General features: G+C 39.1%; 1 protein-coding gene across 22 annotated transcripts in view; it reads right to left on the bottom strand.

The window, feature by feature from the left end:
• TENM3 (teneurin transmembrane protein 3) overlaps positions 1-23,758 on the bottom strand; it is a 2,191,633-nt gene that overhangs the window by 1,045,890 nt on the left and 1,121,985 nt on the right. The window lies entirely within an intron of this gene.

The raw sequence follows: 23,758 nt of genomic DNA, 5'->3' as shown, positions 1-23,758 counted from the left end.
ACCTACTAACCAAAATTAGAAAGCTCTGTAACATTTGAAATTTAACAATTTTTTTAAATAGCAAAACATTTTCAAATCTGCAGAAAAGTTTGGCTTAAATTGATCTGAAGGACCTGTTGAAGACTGGGGGTCAGAGGGGAAGTTCTAATTTTATCAGAACAGGATAGCCAATCTGTAGTGAGCATGACATTCAAGCAATATAAGATTTTATGGGGCCCTTTGTAATGGAGATCAAAAATAGTCAGCATGAGGCCTCTATTTCATTTTATTGATTCCACTCTCAATCCGCTAAAGGTAACATCTCCACTTCCTTCCACAATTTCATCTGTTTTAATTAGTTGTTTTGCTGTAGTTAAACATTCCATTTCTTTTCACACCAGATATAGTTATTGGCAGGCTAGCAGCCACTAGTCATCACTGTTGGATTTTTGGTTTAACAACGGGCCTTTGTATTCAGAGGGCTGTGTGTGCTATATTCTATGTTTTGCAAGACATAAAATATTTCTGTAGCTGCCTAATAGCCACCTATTATTTAACATATATAAATTGCAGGAAAAAGCCTGGTTATTTTTGCCCTGTAAACAAAGATATATTTTAAGAGATATTAGCAAAGGCCATGATCATGGATTGGGATGTGCTAGCACAAATCTCTATTCTCATGCAATTCTATATACATACAGAGGTCCACAGTTGTGGATGAGTTGTGAAACTAGAATGATTTTTGTTTATGGGTAAAACCGTAACCTCTGAGGTCAAGGGAACTTGCTGGGGTACATCATCCCACAGTAGCGGACTTGGATGCAGGACCAGGGCCTAAGCAGGTTACAGTGTGAGCTAGAGCCACCTCCTACATTTAGGAATAAAACACTTAGCAATTCACAAACTTCTTCATATAAAAGAGCTTTCATATTCTCAGAAAAGGTACCATAGCTGAATTATTCCAAAGATCATTATATTTGAAAACATTTTTTTCTTTGAATCAACAGACATTGCAGATCAATTTCCCTTTTACAGTTATGCCTGTACTGGGAATTTCATTCATTCATTCATTCATTCATTCCTTTTTTTTTTTTTAAACTGCATAAAAAGGAAGAAACAACATCTTATTTCTATTTAGTGATTTGAATGTCCCCTTAAAATCCATTGCTGTTGCTTGGGTTAGGAAGATGTTTGCATGGTAGCAGAGTCTGGAAAAAGTCTTTTCAAGGATCCTGTCCAAGGTTCGGTACTTGCTTGTCTAGCTCAGCTGAATAGGATTTGAATTAAGAAAAGAAATATTGTATATATAAGTAGATCAAGTGAGAACACTACTTGGTTAGTACAGCTATAAGCAACAGTCTAGCAGCCTTTTCTTCACTGTGGCAGTGTGCTGATGAGAGATCACTTCCCAGGATCATTACTGGAAATAAGTTCCCTAGTAAAAATTAATCTATTGGTGCCCACATTATATAAGATTTCAGTTATTCATTCATCTTATTTATTACCTAATATTTGTAGGGCTACTTAGTTGTCTAGCTGTCCTGCCTTTAAGAGGTATGTTTCTCTAAGCATCCAGAAAGAAATAATAGTTTAATACGCCTTAGCCTGATGTTTAGGATGCCGCTTTAAAAAAATGTAATTGTTGTTTTTTTCCTACTCCACTGCACAAATTAAGAAAACAATTGTACACAAGTGTTTTTTCAACTTGCTAAGGTTAGTGAACTATTAAAGAGAACAACACTTAATGTACTAGAAAGAGCAGATGAATGCAATTCTTTAAATTACAGTAGTATGAGCCCTGTGAAAGTTAGCTTTTGAATCCTTTTTGCTGGATTCCAATATTTTATAGCCTTTGGATGTGACCTTTATTTCAGCTTGTCATCGGGAAATGAGGAATTCTGTCTCCTGTACTGTACAAATAGAATTTAGTTGCTTTGCTTCTTTAACTTAAGGTAAGACTAATGTCATTTTCCCCATTTTTTGGCCCTAGAGGAAAGATGAATATTATCCAAACCTACTGTTCTCATCCTTGTCACACTGAACTAGGATAAACAAGTTATAAAATGCTAGTTTTAACAAAGTGCAACTGTTTTTTTACATTATTCTTCGATATAGGTTCTTAAACTGCACCCATCACTTTGGTATTTGAGCACCTTGACAACAATCAAATACTATTTTGGACTTCATTTTCGAAGATTTCAAGCCACAGTAAGCCTGGTAAAGATAAAATAGTTTGTCCTGTCAATCTTCAATGAAATTAAAAAATTGGATTTAAAAAAAAAGTTCCCATAACACTGGCATGTATGTTGCCCTGAATCATCATGCAGCACTGCCAGTTACAATTTACATTTACTAAAAAAAGGAAGATTGAGAAATTTTTCAATATATCATTATGGATAAATTTCACATCCATGTCGGCGAGGATTAGAGAGCTGGAATGAACATACTGCCTCAGAAAATGTTTCTGTTTAAGAAGCAGTATCAAGTTCAGCCCTTTCCACAGACAGGTCTGCAGTCTTGAGAAAATTATCCCTCTGCCCCCATTTTGGGGGTCTGGGCTTTTAAATTGATTATTCACTTATCTGTACCCTCTCCTAGTGTAAGATGGTTTTCACACTTTTGAGCTTTTATGGTTTACCTGTAGGATTAAATAGTAACTCAAAAATGCTTAACCCATTTTGTTTTCTTTGAGTTATGTATCAAGTCATTTCCATTTTTGTTAAAGGATGTTCTAGCTGTCCTTTTTTACCAATACGCAGTAGCTTTTCTTCATGTTTGAGGTTAAAAAGTGCAGTTTGATCCAAGGAAGGCAGTTATGCACAAGAGACTGCTCTGTACTAAATGAGAAGGTTTTTCATGCAGGGCATCCCTGCCTCTTGATTGGTGGAGTAAGGGTCTATGATTTATTATTTAGCATCACTTTCATACTGTATGTGAAATTCACAAGTTTTTAAAAATAAAAATTCAATGTAATGTGATTTCAATCATAAGAATGATCTATGTGTTACTGTGTGTATGTGTGCATTTCCATCTGTAAGGATAGATTTAGAGTGCCCCAATCCACACCCTTATTCAGCAGAGCTACTTATGGGAATCTGAAGGTTTGGACCCATAATTTACACCACTACAATCAAAGACATGAAGACTAACTACAGGCTGGGATTATAATTGTTCACTTACTCAACACATCAACAAATACTTCTGCATCATGGTGACACAGTTTTCAGATGGGCTATTAAGGACAGATTCTCCACTGCCTTGTGCTTTGTGTAGTCATTTGTGTAAACCAAATGCAAAGTGGGGATGTAAAAATTACCAAATACAAATTGGGGGCCTTTTACATCTACTTTGAGGAGGACAAAATGAATACACAAGGTGCGAAACTGTGGAGAATCAGACCCTTTCATTTCTAAAAACAGTAATGTAGTTTAAAACAATATCAGACATCCTTTATCAATAATCAGAAGTAAAAGTGTTAAATTGAAATCAAGCCTAGCTGAGGAAAAAAAATCCAAGGCCTACACACTGTGCATCCATCCAAACTTTTTAAACACTTTAAACACTCATCTTTACTTGAGTTAACCTCCTTTCTCTCCAAAAACATTACTCTTACCACACGAATGGCAAACTACTGTGCAACTGTAGTACCACTCCAGTCAACCACCCACAAGACAGTACACAAGCATACACATCCCAACTCATCCAGCAGCTGCTGCTCCAGCTTCAATCCTAGAGCCTCTTTCATACAGCAGAAAAAGTCCTGCCAAGTCTCTCCGAGAGCTCGTAACCAGGCCAATGTCCTCAATTATTTGATAAATCAAAGAACTGTTCAATACAGTGGGGCTGATTCTGTTCTCACCTGCACTGTTGAACTCCAGTGGGTCTGATTTTCTTTTACACTAAGCGTCAGAGTCAATTAAATCTGCACCCATTTTATGGCCCCTTTACATTGCAAGAGTGGTGAAAAGGGGCTGCAGTGTAAATAAGAATCAGACTCTCTTGACTTCAGTGTACTTACTCCTGATTTACACAGCTATAAATGTGAGATCACAATTTACCTAGCATCAGAACACAACTACAGTTTAGAGTAGCAACATTCGTGGAGTATTTAAGTGACAGACAGTATTAGTGAAAAAAAGTTGTGGAAAGTTAGAAGCATTTTTTAGGGATCTACCCCTTTCTTCATCACAAAATCTGAAAGGTGATGCAGACACAAGAAAATGAATACAGGCAATGAGATTTAACAAAGCAGCTGGCTACACAAGATCTTCTTGACATGAATGTTGAAGCTCAATGTTTGAACAGCTCAAGAGGCAGACTGCAACTTTGATAAACAATAGGGGTCTGCCAAACTGAGTCACGGTAATTATCCATACACAGTCAGTTGCTTTTCAACCCTGTTATGAGTCGGGAGCACATGTTTGAACACTTTGCTTCCTGCTTTCTCCTCTTCTCTAGACCAATCTTTAAGGTTTTATATCTGATGTGCTACATTAAAACATGCTTTGAAAAACATTGTGGACTGAACAACTGGTTACCGTTTGGATTCTAATTGCCAAATTCAAATTTCTTCTAAACATCTGATGTTGGGAATACAACTATTTAGCTCTAAATTAGAGCTGTGTGAGCCACTGAGATGCCCACTGCTTGGAGAGCCAGGACGAACACAGAAAAACAAAAAAATATCTTTAACGGCCCCCTGTTCTGTTCCATTATTAATACCCCTCTCATGTACTACCCCAACAGAGTAACGCTCTTTGATGATTTTATCACCAAAGGACATTGCTGTGATCATGTAAGATGCTATGGAACCACAGATAATCAATCAAAATGAGAAAAGCAGATAAGGCAAGTTTCTGACTTTTTTTAAAGTGAATTTAATTCTCATTAAAAATGAGAGACTGACAGCTTTTGAGATGGACATCACCTTCTCTACAGCATGGGCAGAGGCAATACAAACTAGCCCACAATATTCGACCAGTGCACCACAGCCCTCTCCTGAAGTGACCACCTACATAGGTAGAGCAGTCCTGTATCCATAGACCAATTATTCAAGTCCTTGACATCTCTTGCTGGGATACCCAGCAAAGGAGGCTACTTAGTTCTAATTCTGGTGGTGTTTTTGTGATATAGATTGACTGGGAATAATACTGAGGACACCAGATCATTTCATATACTATAAGCCACTTAATCAGCAGATGGTAATACCCCTTGGTCACATCCAACTGGGTCATATTCAAACTGGTGACCTCCTGTACTGCAGAACTTAAAAGCTTTACATCCTAGATCATCTAGATTTCCAGAATTTTTTTTTAATATTTCAAACTAATTCAAGTTGATTGCCTTATGATAAACAGCTTATGGTCTGTGGAGGCATACTGAAGGTATACAATATATTCAGGCTTTCTGTGGACTATATGAAGTGTGCTTATATGACTAAACCAGGTATAATCTTGGTTGTGTATGGGTTGTGAGATATAGAGGTGTAAGAGAAAACTGACAGATCTTCCTTTCAAAGCAAAGATTTCTAATAATTTTCTTTGTCATTGAATAAAAAAGGTCTCCACAACTGAATAAGACCCTATTTTCTACTCTTTATACCTCCAACATCTATTCCTCTACTGTGTGGTTCCCAGTGCATTATTCAAACAAAAGCAGCTTACACTTTTGAGGGTTTAAATTACTTTGCAGTTTGGCATACAGTGGGTCCGTGTGAAGATTTTAAATTCAACATAAAGGAACATTGTCTTCTATAACCCACGGTTTGTGTTAGGACTAACAAAATTGGAAGTCAGCTTGATATTGAACAGTAAACAATGTATATGGATGGCGGTGGAGGAAGGGGACGCATGGGGTGAATTGCCATTACAACAATTCAAGGCTGGGAAGGGTGGAAAATATAAAAAGAATGTTGCAGGTGAATCCTTCACATGTAGCCCAAGTGACTTTAGATTCACTATTGTAACTAAGACAACAACTTATTGAGTTTCAGTTAATGAGATTTGTGCTGCTATTGAATGTTTATGCTATTGTCAGCGCCTGCATTCCCCCCCTTTTTTGATTCTTGTTCTCCACACCGCCCCTTTAATTGTGCTTCAGTCTTCATCTTGACACAGAGATTTAGTACTGAAAAGCTGCAGCTGCAGCTGCACCATGATCTAAGACCCAAGTGTTGTGTTAGTAAAGATGCACTTCTTCCAACGGTGGATTCAATTTCTCCAGATTTTTACTGGTGTGTTAACACAAGCTCTGTGGTTTGAAAATGCCATTCCTTTACACTTCTGATAATGACATCAGATTCTTTGGTGGTACCTTTGGGGATCAAAGGGTTCCTGTTAGATTAGTCAACCAATATGTTAAAGGTAATTTTATCCCCCTGTGTATTTCTCAATTATAGCCATAGACTTTAGCATAAGAGACAGAATAAGATATTTTGCCTATGTCTGTGGCCTGGAAGTGTCTTATTTTTTAGGTGCATCGTTGCAAATTTCACAGGATCTATATCGACACCTAATCACAATCATTGCCAAGATAGGACAGTAATGAGAATGAGACTCCTCCTGTGTATTAATGAGTAACTACAGACTGAATCTGAGTGCAGATTATTCATTACATCTACAATAACTTAATTCTGAATGCATATAAACATGTATGGAACAATAGGCAGGGAGGTGGGCTAGAGGACCTAATATTGTACATCTTTTTCATCTCTATTTCCTGGAATTCTAACAAATGTAACTGCGTCTTGAAGAGCATATTATTATATCTATTTCATGTAAGGATATTCTAAACAGCTGTCAAAGTCTGGCGTTGAATGCAGAGTATCAATATTGAGGTTTGTAAGTTGGAGGGCTGTTAACACTGCTGACAATTTTTAGTTGGGGAGGGGAGGATTCCATGCAGCTTTTTTCAGCTTTTGTTAGAGACCCATCCTACATATTTCCCCCTTTGAATAAAGAATTTCAAACTATAATAAGCAATATGAGTGCAAACAATTGTTACACATAATAAAGTACTTGCTCTATATTATCCAAACCACATATGTATTAAACACTAAAACTGCTAACGAATGACATTTTTAAGAGGTCTTTTTGTTCAAGGTATAAAATTGACATGCTGTCATGGTTTTCCTATAAGGAATAACAAAAAACAAACTAAACCCAAAACCATCTGGAATAAGAAAGCTGGTGCAGTTCAACAAGCATACATGAATGTAATTCACAATAAGTTCTACAGGACACAGCTCGAGTGCTTAGAAGGTGCTCGAGCAATGTATCACCAGGGTCACAGATTTAAAGAGATGAATCTCTCTTTGGCCCATGGCTGCTCAGATTGTGCTTTTTGATTTAATCTGAAGCATTCAGATAAAAGGCCCAGATGGCATATGCTTCTCATTGAAGACGCCTATTTTTCTGAGCTGTTAAGAACTCCAGAGAGACATGAGTAAAACACAGGAGCACATGCAGCACATCCTCTGGGATATTTTCTTTCATACATGCTAATGAAGATTAAAGTGTAAAGAAGTGCAGACATCAGTTGAACAGATAATTAATGATGATTGATGTTATATTTTTAATTTACGCCACAAGTCTCATTCAAGTAAAAACTGCAAATGCTAGAAAACTTCCTGGGTTGCAGGCTATTTTGGTGTTCCCAATGCAGGGGCATGAGTTCAATGTAAAGGTAACCTTTAATGTGCACCAAAGTGTCAACATGAGAAAGCAAGAGGGAATCTATTAACATTATACAATTTTCATTAATTTTGCCTTGGAAAAGATGCCTGTGAATTTTTAAAATTTTACTTTCTATCTGTGCTTCTTTTTCCTTTAGCCTTTATCTCTGTAGCTTTCAAGGGGTGAATTCAGGTTCAGCTGGGTACCCATTTGTTTGCAATTCAACATACACCATTTTTTTTATAACTGCTTTTTATTCATGTACTTTAAAGTTATCTGCTTTAAGTTAGTCCTACCCTTCCTTCGGATTTGCCCTATCCCTGGCAGATCTGGTGGTGCAGTTGTGACTTTAGTTTTTCGTGGGCAGAAACATTAAAAAAAACAGGCCATAAATCCACGGAAGGAAGTGCATCAGCAATTTCTGTTTTGCCCGTACAGCACAATGTCACTGTTTTGAAGGTTGTTCCTGAACATGTTCTGCAGCATTACCAGAGACACAGTATTAAGCACCATATCAAATCTTGAGGCTGCTTACAACAGGTAAATTCTGGGGTATAAATTGTTTCACTGAGCGATCCTCCTCGAGGATGGCAAATGCATAAAGTCATTGAATAATAGGGGCACTTTTAAGAGTGCTGCGGGAAAGCTTTGTGTCTGCCACTGGTAGCAAGACACTAGGAAAAAAACAATCATCACTCCTTCCACAATACTCCGCTCTGATGACTACATTTAGTGCATGTGTGTGTCTCTACCTGAATTTGTGCGTGTGCTTGCAAGTACCCTATTTATTAAGAGAGGACAGAAGGACTTCAATTGGGATATAGCTAAAAGCTGCATCTCCACCAAGTGAGCCATAAGGAGCCATCTACTGGCTGCAACTGTATGAACTCTGGTAAACTTGTCTCATTATTCCCTAAGGATGGCATTCACCTGGGTGCAGAAGACCAATGAGGTCTTCAGCACACCTTAACCCTAATAGCGGGAGTGCCCCGGGGGACAAGACACTGGTAGAGTGGCATCCTGTGCACATTGTGGAAAGGGTTTCCAGGCTGGCCCCACATAGTCCAGTATGGACAGTGGCAATGGGGGTGAGCCAGGGAGTAGGCAATGGGAGACCTTATGGAAAAGCCTAAAAAATGCTGTATAAAATTAGACACTTTCCATAGTTTTGTTTAAATCACCTATAGAATGACAAAATGCCATCCTTGCTATGGAATTCTAGAGGATGGTTCTAATCTAGACCTACGGAAAGGATCTCAATCTCTATGTAATTTGTGTTTTTACAATAGTTTCTATAGAATCCTATCGGTTTCATATCTATTAAATACTAAAGAATTTTTTTCAGAGTAACAGCCGTGTTAGTCTGTATTCGCAAAAAGAAAAGGAGTACTTGTGGCACCTTAGAGACTAACCAATTTATCTGAGCATAAGCTTTCGTGAGCTACAGCTCACTTCATCGGATGCATACTGCGGAAAGTGTAGAAGATCTTTTTATATACACACAAAGCATGAAAAAATACCTCCTCCCACCCCACTCTCCTGCTGGTAATAGCTTATCTAAAGTGAGCACTCTCCTTACAATGTGTATGATAATCAAGTTGGGCCATTTCCAGCACAAATCCAGGTTTTCTCACCACCCCCCCTCCACACACAAACCCACTCTCCTGCTGGAGAGTGGGTTTGTGTGTGTGTGGGGGGGGAGGGTGAGAAAACCTGGATTTGTGCTGGAAATGGCCCAACCACTTTAGATAAGCTATTACCAGCAGGAGAGTGGGGTGGGAGGAGGTATTTTTTCATGCTTTGTGTGTATATAAAAAGATCTTCTACACTTTCCGTAGTATGCATCCAATGAAGTGAGCTGTAGCTCACGAAAGCTTATGCTCAAATAAATTGGTTAGTCTCTAAGGTGCCACAAGTACTCCTCTTCTTTTTAAAGAATTTTTCTATACAATATCTCTGATTGTATAAATCCAGCAGCCCTAAAACACCACACAATGAGTCTAGAGAGGCTGTGACTGCTATTCTAATCCACATGTTGGGAGAATGGAACAGTGCTACTATCTACACCCTATCCCTAGCTTGAAGGGGGTGGATTTTGGCATCCCAATCATTCAGACCACCTTCGCCACATAAGCCACATAAAGAATGATTATTCTGCAACTGAAGTTAATTTTAATCTGAACAGGCAGCTAAGTGAACAATTTGCAGTGAACAATTTGTTCTGCAAATTTAGCCTCTTAGTCCACCAAAAGACTATATATAACTTTTGCAAGTTTCCATACTACTGTTTGACAAATGTTTTGCTTGAGCAAACTACAGTCAATACATTGCCTATGAACTGCTAATGTTCAGTATTTACTTCTCAGTACTGGAGCTGTGGGATTGGTTTCTGTAAATAAGATGGTATTTTTCTATTCCACCCTAATCTTTTATAAAGTGTTTTCACTTCTGCCCCAAACAAATTTTGTTTCACAATCAAATGAATCTCAGCTTCAGGCCTGAAATTTGCTTTCTGTGAACATTTGCATGAACAAAACATTTCTTGTACTAATGTTTTGGAACAGCGGATAAAAAAGGCTATGCAGACCGTTGAAGCAAATTTCTTATTTAGAAGGTAAGGAACAGTTTACAGATTTTTTTTCATCACTGTTGACCCTAGTCCAGTAAAGGGATTAAGCTTGTCATGCTAGTCATGTTTTTTACTACTTGAAGTATAGTGCCACCACTTACAGGTGGAACACTGACATTACTATTAGAAATCCTAAAAGAAGGTGGGACAATAATTTTTCCTCAAGAATACTTCACAGTCAAGGGTCCAGTCAAAGAAGAAATATAATGAGTGCAGATAGCTTGTTCTTGTTCTTGACTCTCATTGTCCCTCTTTGGACAACTTAGTTAACCTCTCCATACCTCAGTTTTCTTAGCAGTAAAATGGGTTATTAGTGGTTTTCTACCTCCTAAGAATACTGCGAGGAGTACTGGAAGGTTGGTCGGTCTTTTAGTTAAGGTAACAGAGGATTGAGAGTCAGGAGATCTTGATGTTCCCAACTTTATTGCAGACTTCTCGGGTGACCTTGAATTGATTGCTCTGTGCCCTCATTTCTTCATCAGTAAAATAGGTGCAATGACACTTACGTAACTCCTGAGGTACAGTGAGAGTTAATGTTTGTAAAATCTGTTGTGATCCATCAAAGGCATCATAGAAGGGTAAAGTACAACTACTGCTATTACTATTATTTAAAAACTGTCATTTGTAAATCTCTAAGAGATCCTCTAATCCAGTGGTTCTCAGACTTTTGTACTGGTGACCCCTTTCACATACAAGCCTCTGAGTGTGACCCCCCTTATAAATGAAAAACACTTTTTAATATTTTAACACCATTATAAATACTGGAGGCAAAGCGGGGTTTGGGATGAAGACTGACAGCTCATGACTCTCCATGTAATAACCTCACGGCCCCCTGAGGGGTCCCAACCACCAGTTTGTAAACCTATGCTCTAATCAAAGCAAGTAAAGACTGCAAATGTGAAGTATTACTGTTATTAGAAACCCATAGCAAAGAGGAACTAGAGCTACTTTGACAAAAACTCAGATCTCACCTGTCTAATGCACAATAATTTCTTCTAATGGATAAGGAAACATGCAAAGCATCATTAATACATTACTCACATTATTTAAAAATCACTGACTAGAGAGATTGTTTTTTTCTTATTATTGCTATAACAGAAACTGAAAGAAAAATAATTGTTATATTATTGAGAGACTTAAGAAGATTCAAAGAGAGAAGAAAACCCACTTCACTGTGAAGGATGGAGCATTCCAATACTAACATAATTTATGGAAGCCAAATAAGCAACATTTAAAAAAAAATCCTGACAATCAAAAATATTAACTCCTCTCACAATATAAACAGCCTTCATTCGTACTTCAGACTAATAACTTAAGAATCCAATGCTTGTAACCACAGTTAGAGCTAAAAGAACAATTATTTAAAATCTCACTCTCTTTTCTTTCAGTGGAATTCACTGTAGTACTCACTCCCTAAGCCTGCTGGTACAATACATTTTCACAGTCAGGAAGTGGTTTACCACTGGATGTGCTTGCCCATCTGCAGGTTTCCAGTCTGAATATCTGCTGCAATTCTCTTTTGGCATTTGTAGCAAATATTTGATTTCCTTCTGTGTTAAATGTGTGTGGGTTTCCCATTAGCTTGTCATTTAATACACTGCAAACTCTTGTACTGATCTGATGTCACATTGCAGCTTCATAAATGACCCTTTATCTGTTTAACTCTTCGGATGCTGGCAAATCCTGAGGTAATGTACAGATTCTGCACTGACCAGTTTCCTGGTAAAAAGGAAACCACTATGGGGTATTGTGCTTGCAGAGACAGGAGAAAGGATCTTAAGCTGCTAGGAGGGGAGGACACTTAGGTGGAGCAAATCTTGATGTACCCCAGCTTTAAACTGTCCATGCCAACTGCGGGAGGAAGGGAACTTGTCTTGCCTCTTCCGGCTCCATGGACTTTCCCTCTGCCACCCTAGGGAAACAACAGAGTGGGCATCTCAGATTTGGAATAGTGGATGTAGGATATGTGAGGGAAGACAGTCTACCATGAAGCTGATAAGCTGTTTTGTGGTGAAAAGGTACAGCAGTTTAGGTGGGTTAGTAGTCTGCGGCGAGTGGGGCCTGCCTTCAGTGCTTGGAGTACTTCAGTGCATCTTTTTCAAAAGAAGGATGGGTGTTTGGTAGAGAAAGGAAAGGAGAGTCCTTGGGCTGGTGCAGGGTTGGGGAGAAAAAGGAAGTAAATGGGGACTGAATTTACTCAGCATCTCTCACCTTAGAATTTTGCCTGCAAATATACTCATAATATAGCTATAGAATCTAGAGAAGGAAGATGCACAGTAGGTCACCTATCATAGTTCATCTCTCAGGCAATGCAGGATTGTTCCCTACAGAATGTTTACTTAAGTATCTAAAGGTTAAACAGAGAGCTATTGCAATTGCTCCAAGGACTGATATCCACTTATTATAGCTGATATCCACTGATATAGCTGATAAGTAGCTGATATCCACTTATTATATAGCAGGCTCCCGGGATTTTTAGTGTGTGTTGCTCACTGAACAATTGTGTGCATGTTTCTATTATTCATTCGTTAGAAAACAATGTATAGGAACAGAAGCATATTCAGAACAATGCCCTAAAAGTCATAATATAATGCCTTGACTAGAGTGTGTAAAATGTCATTTGCCAACTGGATATGTAGCAGTTGTAGTCAATTTCCATGTCTAATTATATTTTAAAAGACTTAAAAACATTGACATTTTACATTCCTTAGTGAGGAATACTCAGTTTGAAATTTTACCACAAACGCTAATGATCCTATTAACTCTAATTTGTTTACTCACCAGTCTGGAACAGTTTCTTCCACAGGTACCTCTTTGATGTTTAAAATTAAGCTTCCTAGAGGCTTGAGAAATTAAATGCTAAAGGAGGTCAACTATCCAACAGTTGCCTTAAAGATAAGGACTGCAACTCCCAAATTGGTTTACTTTTTGTTTGCTTCTTTTTTGTTTTTTTTGGAGGAATACATGAACACAAAAACAACATGATTGGTGCTAAACATATGTCAAGCCTCCCCGCATCCTGGCTTGCTAGGCTCTAAAGAACAGCTCTGAGTCTGGAAATGCTGGAGCATGTCTAATTATATCAGGTAATATATAAACGTGATCATTTGTGTTTAGATGTAACCTTCAATCAAATCATGAGTGTAAGTAAATATTTATTCATAGCCTGTATTTTTAGGTTTGGAACTTAAATAGTCCCTCAGACAGAACCTACAAAAGTGGTTGGCTAGCAATAAGCTCTTACCGTAGCATGTTCTTTACTACTGAGCCTAAAGACCTACAATAGGACTGTTAAAATGAATTGTTTATTCTATGACAAGCCATACATGACTCCAGAAGCTGCACATAAAATGTGCTGAAATATACGTCCTATAGATTTCAGAGTTTTAAAGCATGCCACCTTAACATGGAGATGTAGTTGATATGATAAATATTTCCAACATAACAGAAGACCAGACAAAACTCACCTATTTCAGGGCTTCATTGTGAACTCAAATCTCAGTCTAGGTGAGCTTCAAGATGTTACACTTATGAACCCTTTTTTCTCTTACTCTATCCCCACAGCAGCCCCTTGGTCCGAAAATAAATACCTTTTGACCTTTGAAGTCGTCTGGTGAATGGGCTGCCTGGTAGGTCTGCAACACCCCACTACACTCGTCTTCAGGTAAAACAGCCCTTTGTCCATGTTTGAGTGAAACTTCTGACACCCTAACACTTCTGCAAAGATCCTCAAGAGGTTGTGGAAGACTATTCCCATTTTTTATCTTTATGAAAGGTTGTCTAGTAGATCTGTTGCCCCTAACCCTGTTGAGAGTTTTTTGGGGGGACATGAAGCTCCCAACCCCCCACTATTTCATGGGGAAAGCCTAACCTTTGACAATACCATAAGCTGGTGGGTGGGGAGAGACATACCATCCTCCCTTTTCAGAAATTTTTTTTAATCCTAACTCAGCTGCAGCTAGAAGCTGAAGAGGCCTTATGTCCAAGATATACCCCAGAACTCAAAAGCAGATAGCTTGGAGATATCCAGGATTTCTCTACCTACCAGGAGACTGAACGGCAGTTAGGGAGATACCAGGGTTAACCCTAAGGAATTTTGAGGAACTCTCAGGTCCCAACATAGATAACCGATGGTTGCAGGATGGAAAGGACTCTTTCCTGTATCACTACCGTTTCATGATGGTGGAGGCAGGTAGTTCCCTCTGGCCCCAGGGGGACCAGTGCTATTAGGAAGTCACCACATTAAATACACATCATGAGGAAAGTGACCAGATCCTGCATACTGCAGGAAAAAAGACTGCCAAAAAATTTCAAAGCTAATGGGAGGTCCTGAGGATGGTTGTCATCAAAGAAAGGGGAATTTCAGAAGGATTCACCTAAGAGTGTGGGTTAAATCCTAATAAACTGAGGAGAGCTTGGACTTCTGTGAACTTTTACAAGCAAAACTTCCCAGGTTCATGAAACCTGTTAGGTTGGTGAACATAATATGAACCCAAGTCAGCAGATATCCCACTCTACTCTTAGTATAGTGAAACCTACTCATGAAAACAACGTGTCTAGTAAAAGTGATGATTGTCACATACAATGCCTCTGTAATAAGGAACACAATCCCCACAAAAGCACACCCTAGCTCTGCTAGGATTCAGACCTTGCTTCCATAATGAAAGAGTTGTGAACAAGAAAAAATATTTTGGCTTATCTCCTGCAAAGTAATACACAAAGTTGCAGCATAATGTCTGAATTTTCATAATAAACCAAAGGATTTGAGCACTGTTGTGTGTACAGAGAAAGATTTTATTTAGAATTCAGTAAGAATTCTATTTTGTTCTCGTTTGGGAACCTACACATGGGTTCTTTGGAAAAAGCTAAAGTATGTTTTTTTTTAAAAACTGACTGCTTATCTGAAGCTCAAAAAGCTCTACAAGGCATGTGTTCAATAAGGAGTAGCAGTGTTTCTCATTGCTCCCTTTTATTTTAATATTATTCTTTTTAACTCTTTGGAGGATAAAGAGACAATCTCTTAAGTGCTGATTTGGCAGGTAGTCTGGAAAATACCATAATTCTAAAATTTAATATGGGCAATAGACTGAGAGCAGAATATAACAAAGGGGGTGTTTGCTTTGTTCAGGGTTACAGATTCAGTTTAATGACACTTCCTTTTTTTAGTCTAAAGAGGAAAAGAACCAATATTTAGCACCATCTTTAAACCTGTTGTAAATTGAATTATAATACAATATGTCCTAGATTATTTGTAAATTAATATAGCCCTAAACTTCAGCATAATATTGAATTCTATATATAATACATAGTTCACAACCTGGGAAAGTAATTCAGTGTTGTGCTGGAGGAGTAAAGAATGTTGCACTGTTCTTTATTGTTTTGTATTTTCTTTTATCTATAGTTACTAAATTTTGAAGGCTTCAAAACACACACATTTCCTGCTCTCCCATCATCCATGTATTTAAATTTCAAAAATGTCTGTGACTGTGGTAAACACTTTAGCTTATTGATGTGTATCTAACACAAGAAATAACTTATTTTTAGAGGCACCATGTTTTACCACTTTAGTCATAATTTATTATTTCCTGTTAATTAAGATAAACAAAATTACAACAGAAAAATAATTCCAGGAGATTTCTAATATATATGTTCTAGTTTCAAGTACTGGTGGCAAACAAAAGCTAGTTTTGTAAATGATCTCTTGCAGCACTAAAATTTTGAAGGAACTCAACGCTGAAATGAACATACATATGCTTATTTCAGTCTGCAAGCTTTTCAATAAATCTAAGTGTGGGGTTATTTCAGTGTGTAACCTGACAATTATGGATGTTTTCACATGCATCAGTCAATCATGTTTTCAGACAAAAATAATAATGTATTACCCATCAAAATAAACCTCTTTGCATATTACCATTTTGCCATATGTACAATCTGGAGCATCACACCTTACTGAGAACCCGGAGGTTTTCAGTTATAGCTTTGTTATTTCTTACAGAGATTTCTTCAGACATGTCATTAAGTACCAAATCTATGGTTTACATCCAGCCTGAAGTTTGAAAATTAAGTTTTGTAGGGTCTAGGCAAGTGTGCATGCATACATGCACACATACACAAAAGGCGGTATCATTCCTGGTTTAGGCTATTCCCATGTAGGGAACAAAAAACTCTGAGTTTTTACTTCCAATTTCCTATACATTCTTCCTCCTATGGAACATACTGCCTTCCCAAAGTCCACACATGCCCCTGCAGAAGTAGCAGGAAATTCTGCCCACAAAATCAGCTGGATCCCCCAATATCTGGAAAGATCTAAGGAAATCCACAATGGTACATCTGGGTGAAGACCCTGTAATTCTCCACTGATATTCAGCTACTTGCAGGAGCCATCTGCTGCTTTCCTCCGAAACTTCCTCCAAGGGATGAAAGAGGGGAGATTTCCACAGCACTGAAGGACATACATTAATGCTGACAAGATCAGCATTGACTTACCCTCTAAAGTTTAACCCCAGGGTATGGAGTACATTTGTCTCTTCAACCTAACTCCAGCCTGTGTCCTTCTCCATAGCACTGTCTGCAATCCGTGGTTCCCCCATGGACAGACTTCTGCTGGGCTGGAGAAAGAAGGAATGATGTTGTGTCCTCCTTTCTCTATCCTGACTATTCCCACCCAAGATTTGGTCTCTCCACACGCAAGGGCAGAGAAGACTATATAGCCTTAAGTGCTGGAACATTTTTTTTTTTAAATGTGCAGTGGTGAGAGAAGGGGAAAGCGCCACATTCCTGATGTGCAAAAAACTATTGGACATGAACAATTTCAGTCCCCAAAGGATCCTTGTTTTCAGAGCAGTATAATAAGCAGAGATGGGTAAAAATGGCATTTGGTTTTGATTTTGCAGACCTTGCTGGTTGGGTTTTGGTTCAGTAAAACCAAAAAAGTGGATGGTCCCATTTAATTGGAACCCCTCAACATCTGGGTGGCAGCACAGATAAATGTTTCAATTTTTAATTCCTCTCTCATTGTAAGGGCTGGAAAATAGGGGCAGATAATACAAGCACCTCCTCAAAAAAACCTATCACGCCACTACTCTTCACTCAAGCAAGAAGAAAAAGAGGCTGAGATCAAAAGAATAAAATAAAAGGTTAAAAGGAAATCAAACTTGAAAGAAGGAAAGAGAACAGTTAATTGGAGGGTCTGATTCAAATGTGTTCTGCAGTGCTCACTCCTACTTTACTGCTTACGGTTCATCTCTGCACAACAATGTAACAGGAAATCCACTGCCTCCTCATTTTTCCTGTGGCTCTGCCCGCCACCCCTGCCCTCATACTTGCACTGCAGTGTTGTAGCATTTCCCCAGCTCTTTTCTCCTATTTTGAGCCCTGGGACCTTTACGCACTCATCAGCATCCCTTTAATGCTAGGACAACAGGCCTGAACGTGGGCACTTCTGGTCTAAAGATTAGGATATTGTTTACAACTTGTTATTTGAGTTCAATTCTATAAACTCAGTTCTAACACTAGGGAGAAACTCACACAGACATAAACAAAGGAGACAAGTCTACAAACAAAAAACCTTGAAATGAAGGAGGAGGAATTGGTTTATTTTATATTAAGGCAAGTGCCAGCTAGTTTTCAGCTCTCTAACAAATTACAAATTGTATATACTAAGAGCTCAGCTTCCAAGTAACTTGTTAACTTTTGAAATTTTTGGAATAGCAGGGGATAAAGCTGCATTCATGAGGAAAACTCTAATTCAGAGATTTGCTTCACACAGAACAAATTAGAGTCCATATTATCACTTTGTTGAATTACTCAGTCTACTTCATTCACTTTTATCAATTTTCATCAGGCTTTAGATGCTGTGCATCTACTTACAGAAATACTTTCCAGGGTGTTTGCTTGAGAAACAGCATTATTGTTTTTTTCAGATGCCTTCCCTCCTTAAGTAAACAAATGAACACAGGACACAACTTTCCCATTTATCCCACATTCTCCTCTTTCTACATGTTTTCAGCTGACTGCTAAACATCTCACTTCTAGGGAGGGGAATACAATTAAGCTAACACACTTTAAACAATATAGAATACACTGACAGACAGAATAAAAGGTCAGATTGCTCATGCTGATCTAACTTTGTCTTCAGTTCCCTGTTTCCTATTTCTATTGTTATCCTGTCCAGAAAGGTGTGCAAGTAATCCCCTTGACTGCCCTTGATGTCAAAGGTGCTTTATGATTCACTGAGAAGAATATGTTAGCTGCAAGTGATGTGAATAAGTAGCAATTTGACCTTCCTGATATCAGCTGGACTACATGAAGACAGAGTAAGCTGCATGCAACATGGTTAAAATAGAGTAGAAATGGTAGAAAATCTGTGATACTGCATTATTTTTCATCATTTAGCTTTCTCTCCTGGGGCCATTAGCTGCATAACACTATCCAGGAATGTCACCTTTCCTACCAGGGTGGACATTATAGCACTGCAGAAAATGAGTGCATTGCAAATTAAATGTTAAGCTCAAAAGGCTGTTAAAAGCATAAACATTGAATTAATTAAACAGCAAAATAAATAAATAAAATCTCAATTCTTGCTCAGCACTCGCCCTGCGGTCAACCTTAAAATACCTCACATAAGGCATAATACCCACTTCAATCATGTTGGCTGCTGATCATTAATTGCTTCAGAAACAGACAATATTTTATCTCTCCTCTTTGGAGTTTGAGTGTGAATACTGAGGCAAAAGAGAGTGAAACTGAGTGAAACATGAAAAGCTTGATTTGTTAGGACCCCTGCTGTCTGAAAAGAGATCAAAGCTCAGGAGGAGGCGGCTGTAAAACAGCCGAATGCACTGCACTGAAACATGGCCTATGGCAGCTGCTCTGGGCGCTGTCTCACAACACAGGTGTACCTCGAACTCAACTCTGCCAGCTGAATCATGGGAGCAGGTTACCTCTTCTCTTTCTTCATTATTTCAACCACAGTCACTGAGGAGATGCAGGCTTTATCCATCACAATGCACAAATTCACAGTGCGCAGATTCAGCACAGGCCTAATTAAAGCTTTTCCTTTCATTTGTGGAGATAATTAGACTTTCATCTCACCAGGAAGCTTCAGAAAGATCTATTTCTTTCTTCAATAAAAGCTACATCAAACACAAGCAGATTTTAATCGCCTTTTCTTTGGGGCATGAGTCAATAAAGAAAGATGTCATGGGTAACAAAAATTGTATGCAGGGGGGAAAAAAAGGAGGGAAAAAAGCCTAAGCAATGGTCTTTAATTAACATCATGTTTGCAAACACCATTAATTTCGCTTATTAAAATGATTTTTATCTGCAACTGATTGTTGATAAAACAATCGACTTGAGCATCTCAGCTGTTTCACCGCTACGCAGGAACCCATCTGTTGTGCTGTAAAGCAGCAATCATTCAGACTGTTAAGCAACATGTGAGAACAATAAAAAATGCATGTGTGTGTGTGTGTCAGGGATTTGTGAGCCTGACTGCAGGGCAAGGGCCACCTTTCCACAGAACATGTATAAAAAATGACTTGGTGTCAGGCCAAAGGACAAAGTGTCACAAAGATCAGAAGTGCATAAATAACAAATGAATTAATATGTGCAGGCAGCAAGGGTTCCCTCTGGGTTTAGAAAGCATTTGTAAATAGGTTCAGAAAAATAAGGCAGGGAGAATTTAGATGCATTTAACATTAGACTGTTAGCTGTTGTGATATAATACTAAATGACAAATAAGCAAAGCTTGCTGCCTGCTTTTAAAATTAGTAGCAGCATCACAGCACAACCTCTCTTGAACGACCTTCCCTATTGGTGCAGGAGGGCCAGAACTTTTGGCTCTGAGCCCACCTTGCATATTTTTTTTATTTATTTAAACGCTTCTGTATGGACTGGCTGGCATGCAGGCTCACAAATACGATGTAGCTGATGTCTCTGGGAATTGAGTTCTGGCAGTCTGGGGGGGAATAAAACACTCTCCCATCCTGGGGCTTGGCTTAATGCAGTCTGAAATAAGTACTAGGTCTTTTTCATAACAAAATGTTAGCGTGGAGGCAGCTTGTTTAAATAGCTTTATAATGATACTGCTCTTTTTGTGGGGGAAGAAGTGGTTTTAATACTACATAACACAAGCAAAGGGGCGGAGGCTCCTCCATGACAGCTTGGAAGTGTGGTGTCAGTCTGCTGTGTATCTAGCCTGGACTGGGCCCACAGGGTGGTGCAGCAGGGTTTGACCTGGTGATCTACCATTGGCAAATAGGAGTAATACAAACCCATATGTTCAAAAATCAGAAAAAAATCCAGATAAACTCATGAGATTTATTTCCTGCCTGACATGGACATAAACCCTGTTCTCAACGTACATGACCCTGGAAATCAAATATGCATTACTGCAGCATTGAGAATAACACGAGTCTTAGAAAACTGAGGAAGCTTACAGGGGAAAAACACAAATGAGTGGATTTGACATTGCTTCTGTGCCAGTTAGGTAGCACTACTTCAGGTTCAGCTGAATCACTGTCCACCAATGACAGACCCACTACGACCTCTCTTTTTGGACCAGAACCAAGTGATACGGCCTGTTTTTTTCCATAATCCACTTTAAGTCTTGCACCATGTGATCCTTACAAATTCATCACCCAGAAAAATTAAGTTACAACAACTAGATGCAGTTATGTGGTGAGCTGATGCAAAATAGCAGCTGCATTTCTCTCCATGGGAGGATCAGTTCTGTGGCAAAGAACCCAGTGCAATATAAACAAATACAAGGAGGACACCATCTACCATCCCTACTTCAGACCTGCCACTTCCATAAACCGTCACTTCCACAACTGTCACTTGCTGAACTGCTACAGGCCTGAGGATGAAGAAATGATCCTGAGTTTCCAACTATCACAATTTTACCACAAGTCTAACTGAGAAAACTTGGTGTTTTTCTTAAAGCTGCAGCTCCTGGAGTCACATGACTTTATGTAGCAGTCTCAGAGAGACAGAAAAACTGGCCATTGCACGTCAGCCTTCGAGAGAAAAACTCCCCACTTCAGGCTTCGAGGGAAACACCCCACAGTCCCTTTCTAGGAGCCACTTCCTTTCCTACCCTGATCGTTACCCATCCCCACTGGCTTGCCTATCTGTGCCTCTTTGTGGTCCCTGGCACTGAGAAGAGTACTGTGGATTCTGCAGGTTGAGGGCCTAGCCAGCAGAGCTGAATCCAGGTACTGGCCAACTTCCCAGCCATGTGATCTGCATGGTAGAAAAACTCCCCACTTCAGGCTTCGAGGGAAACACCCCACAGTCCCTTTCTAGGAGCCACTTCCTTTCCTACCCTGATCGTTACCCATCCCCGCTGGCTTGCCTGTCTGTGCCTCTTTGTGGTCCCTGGCACTGAGAAGAGTACTGTGGATTCTGCAGGTTGAGGGCCTAGCCAGCAGAGCTGAATCCAGGTACTGGCCAACTTCCCAGCCATGTGATCTGCATGGTAGTTACAAGATTGCTATGCGTCCGTGTGTGTGTGTGGCTTCCAGGGAGTACTGTTCCCAAGTGAAAAAAAGCAAATAAAAAACCAAAAAAACCTGGCCCATTAAATTTTTTCATCAGCAACCAACAAGGCTAAGCAGGAACTCTAACCGTAACTCAGCTACTCCTTTGTTTTGTTTTTAAGTTTTATGGTTGTGAAGAAGAACTGGAAAGTGCGAACCCTAAGGGCTCAAACTTGAAGGCAAATAAAAAGCATCAAAAATGTATTTGGGAAAAAATCTAATGATTTTTTCATGCTTATGGTTGGCAGGACTGATATAAGGTAGTTATTTTGTGAAAACCGAGGTTTGTAAGAGCTTGACGTTCTTTCCTGATGCAATCAGCCAATTGAATCCCTGATGAGCATCAAAACTCTACTAGAGTTTCACAAATCTGCTCTTGTGAGGCTGGAAGAGTTGGCGGTTTTTCCTGAGTTTATCTTGCTTTACAAGGCCTTTGGCATTAGCTCACATATGGCAGAGTCATGGGGAAAAAAAGCAGTTGCAAGCCTCTGGACCCCTCAGTCTCTTGAACAGAAGTTTTTATGCCAACCCCCAAATCTAATGAAGAATTTTTTTATTTTAATAAGACTTATTTTCATAATTAAGGCAAAAGTTCATTGTACTGTACTGATCCAGCCTGGTAGGATGTTCTAATATGATTGGTTCAGTACATGCTTGGAGGTTTAGCAGGTGGTTACTTGGTTTTGTAAATAATTTAATTTAAAAATAAAATAAATAAGCTTGAGTCTAGTTATTATTTCATTGTTAGTTTGATTGCCATTTTCAAAAATACCTGAATTGCTATCTGAGGACCAACCCTGCTCCCACTGATCAATTTTACCATTGACTTAAATGGGAACAGACTCTGGCCCCTAGGTTGGGGGAAACCCCACACAACAAAGAATGGTTGGCAGCCATTGGAGCCTTCACAGGGAAAAGAAAAATGGAAATAATGATGGGGAATGATATTTCACTTACCATGTACAAAATATTGAATTGGCAATATCTCCAAATATTGGCAATTGAATCTGCAATTGAATTGGCTGGTAGCAGAGGCTGACAAAGATTTTTTTTCCTTTTTTTCTTTAATGAGCATCTTTAATATGGACCTATGGACCCAAACTTTGACAGGCTCTGAAGTTTTAGAGGGCCTACCATCAGAAAGCACTCATGACCTCCTGCCATCTGTAGTCAAGGTGTCTGAGGTCCCTATTGTCCACTACATGAAGATTCTTCTCCTTTTTATGTTGCGGGGTTGGGTACTCTCTTGTAGCCTAGTCTGATTCAGGGGAGTTCAGGGGCAGAAAGGAGAGAGAGGAAAAATTGGTTCCTGCAAAACCTTGGGCTAGACCTGAGCATCCCATTATCTGCACTTCTGCTGCTGATCAGCCCTTCTTTTCTGTCAGAAAAGCAAACTGTGCAGATGCTAATGGTAATACAAGGCAACAGGCAAGGTGCCGCTTCCCTCTCGACACCAAGCTCTTCACCACACACATGAGCTGGTTCCTCAAATGGTGTAAATCTAAGTATATTGCGCTGTTATGCAAGGAAGGGAATCAGGATCCGAGAGGGAACTTGAGGTGCTGTGCTGCTAGATGAGGCCGGATACTCACCGATTTAAACTGAGGATCTGGCCCAATTCATCTAGTAGCACAGTATCCTAGCATTTCAATGTCCTTCTCTGTTCCCAATTCCCTGCCCTGGATGACAGCACAATGCATAGCTGCCATTCCATCTGGCTACTCTACATTTTTAACCACAAATACCGAATAATTGCCATTTTTACTGAGTAATTGTTAGAGTTTGTGCTGTCTTACTTTAACCTCTGCTCAAATCTAACTCCACCACTGCTGTCATCAGGAGAGGAGAGGAAAAGAAAAAGTAATATGCCATTGCTTTGCAGCATTTGAGGTAAGTGCAAAGCAGTGTTTAGTTTCCAAGTAGCCTGTCACTCTTCT

Source organism: Lepidochelys kempii, chromosome 4 (assembly GCF_965140285.1).
Source record: "Lepidochelys kempii isolate rLepKem1 chromosome 4, rLepKem1.hap1, whole genome shotgun sequence".
NCBI lineage: Eukaryota > Metazoa > Chordata > Testudines > Cheloniidae > Lepidochelys > Lepidochelys kempii.
The sequence above is the reverse complement of the archived record's forward strand: the minus strand, read 5'-3'. Positions and strand labels throughout refer to the sequence as shown.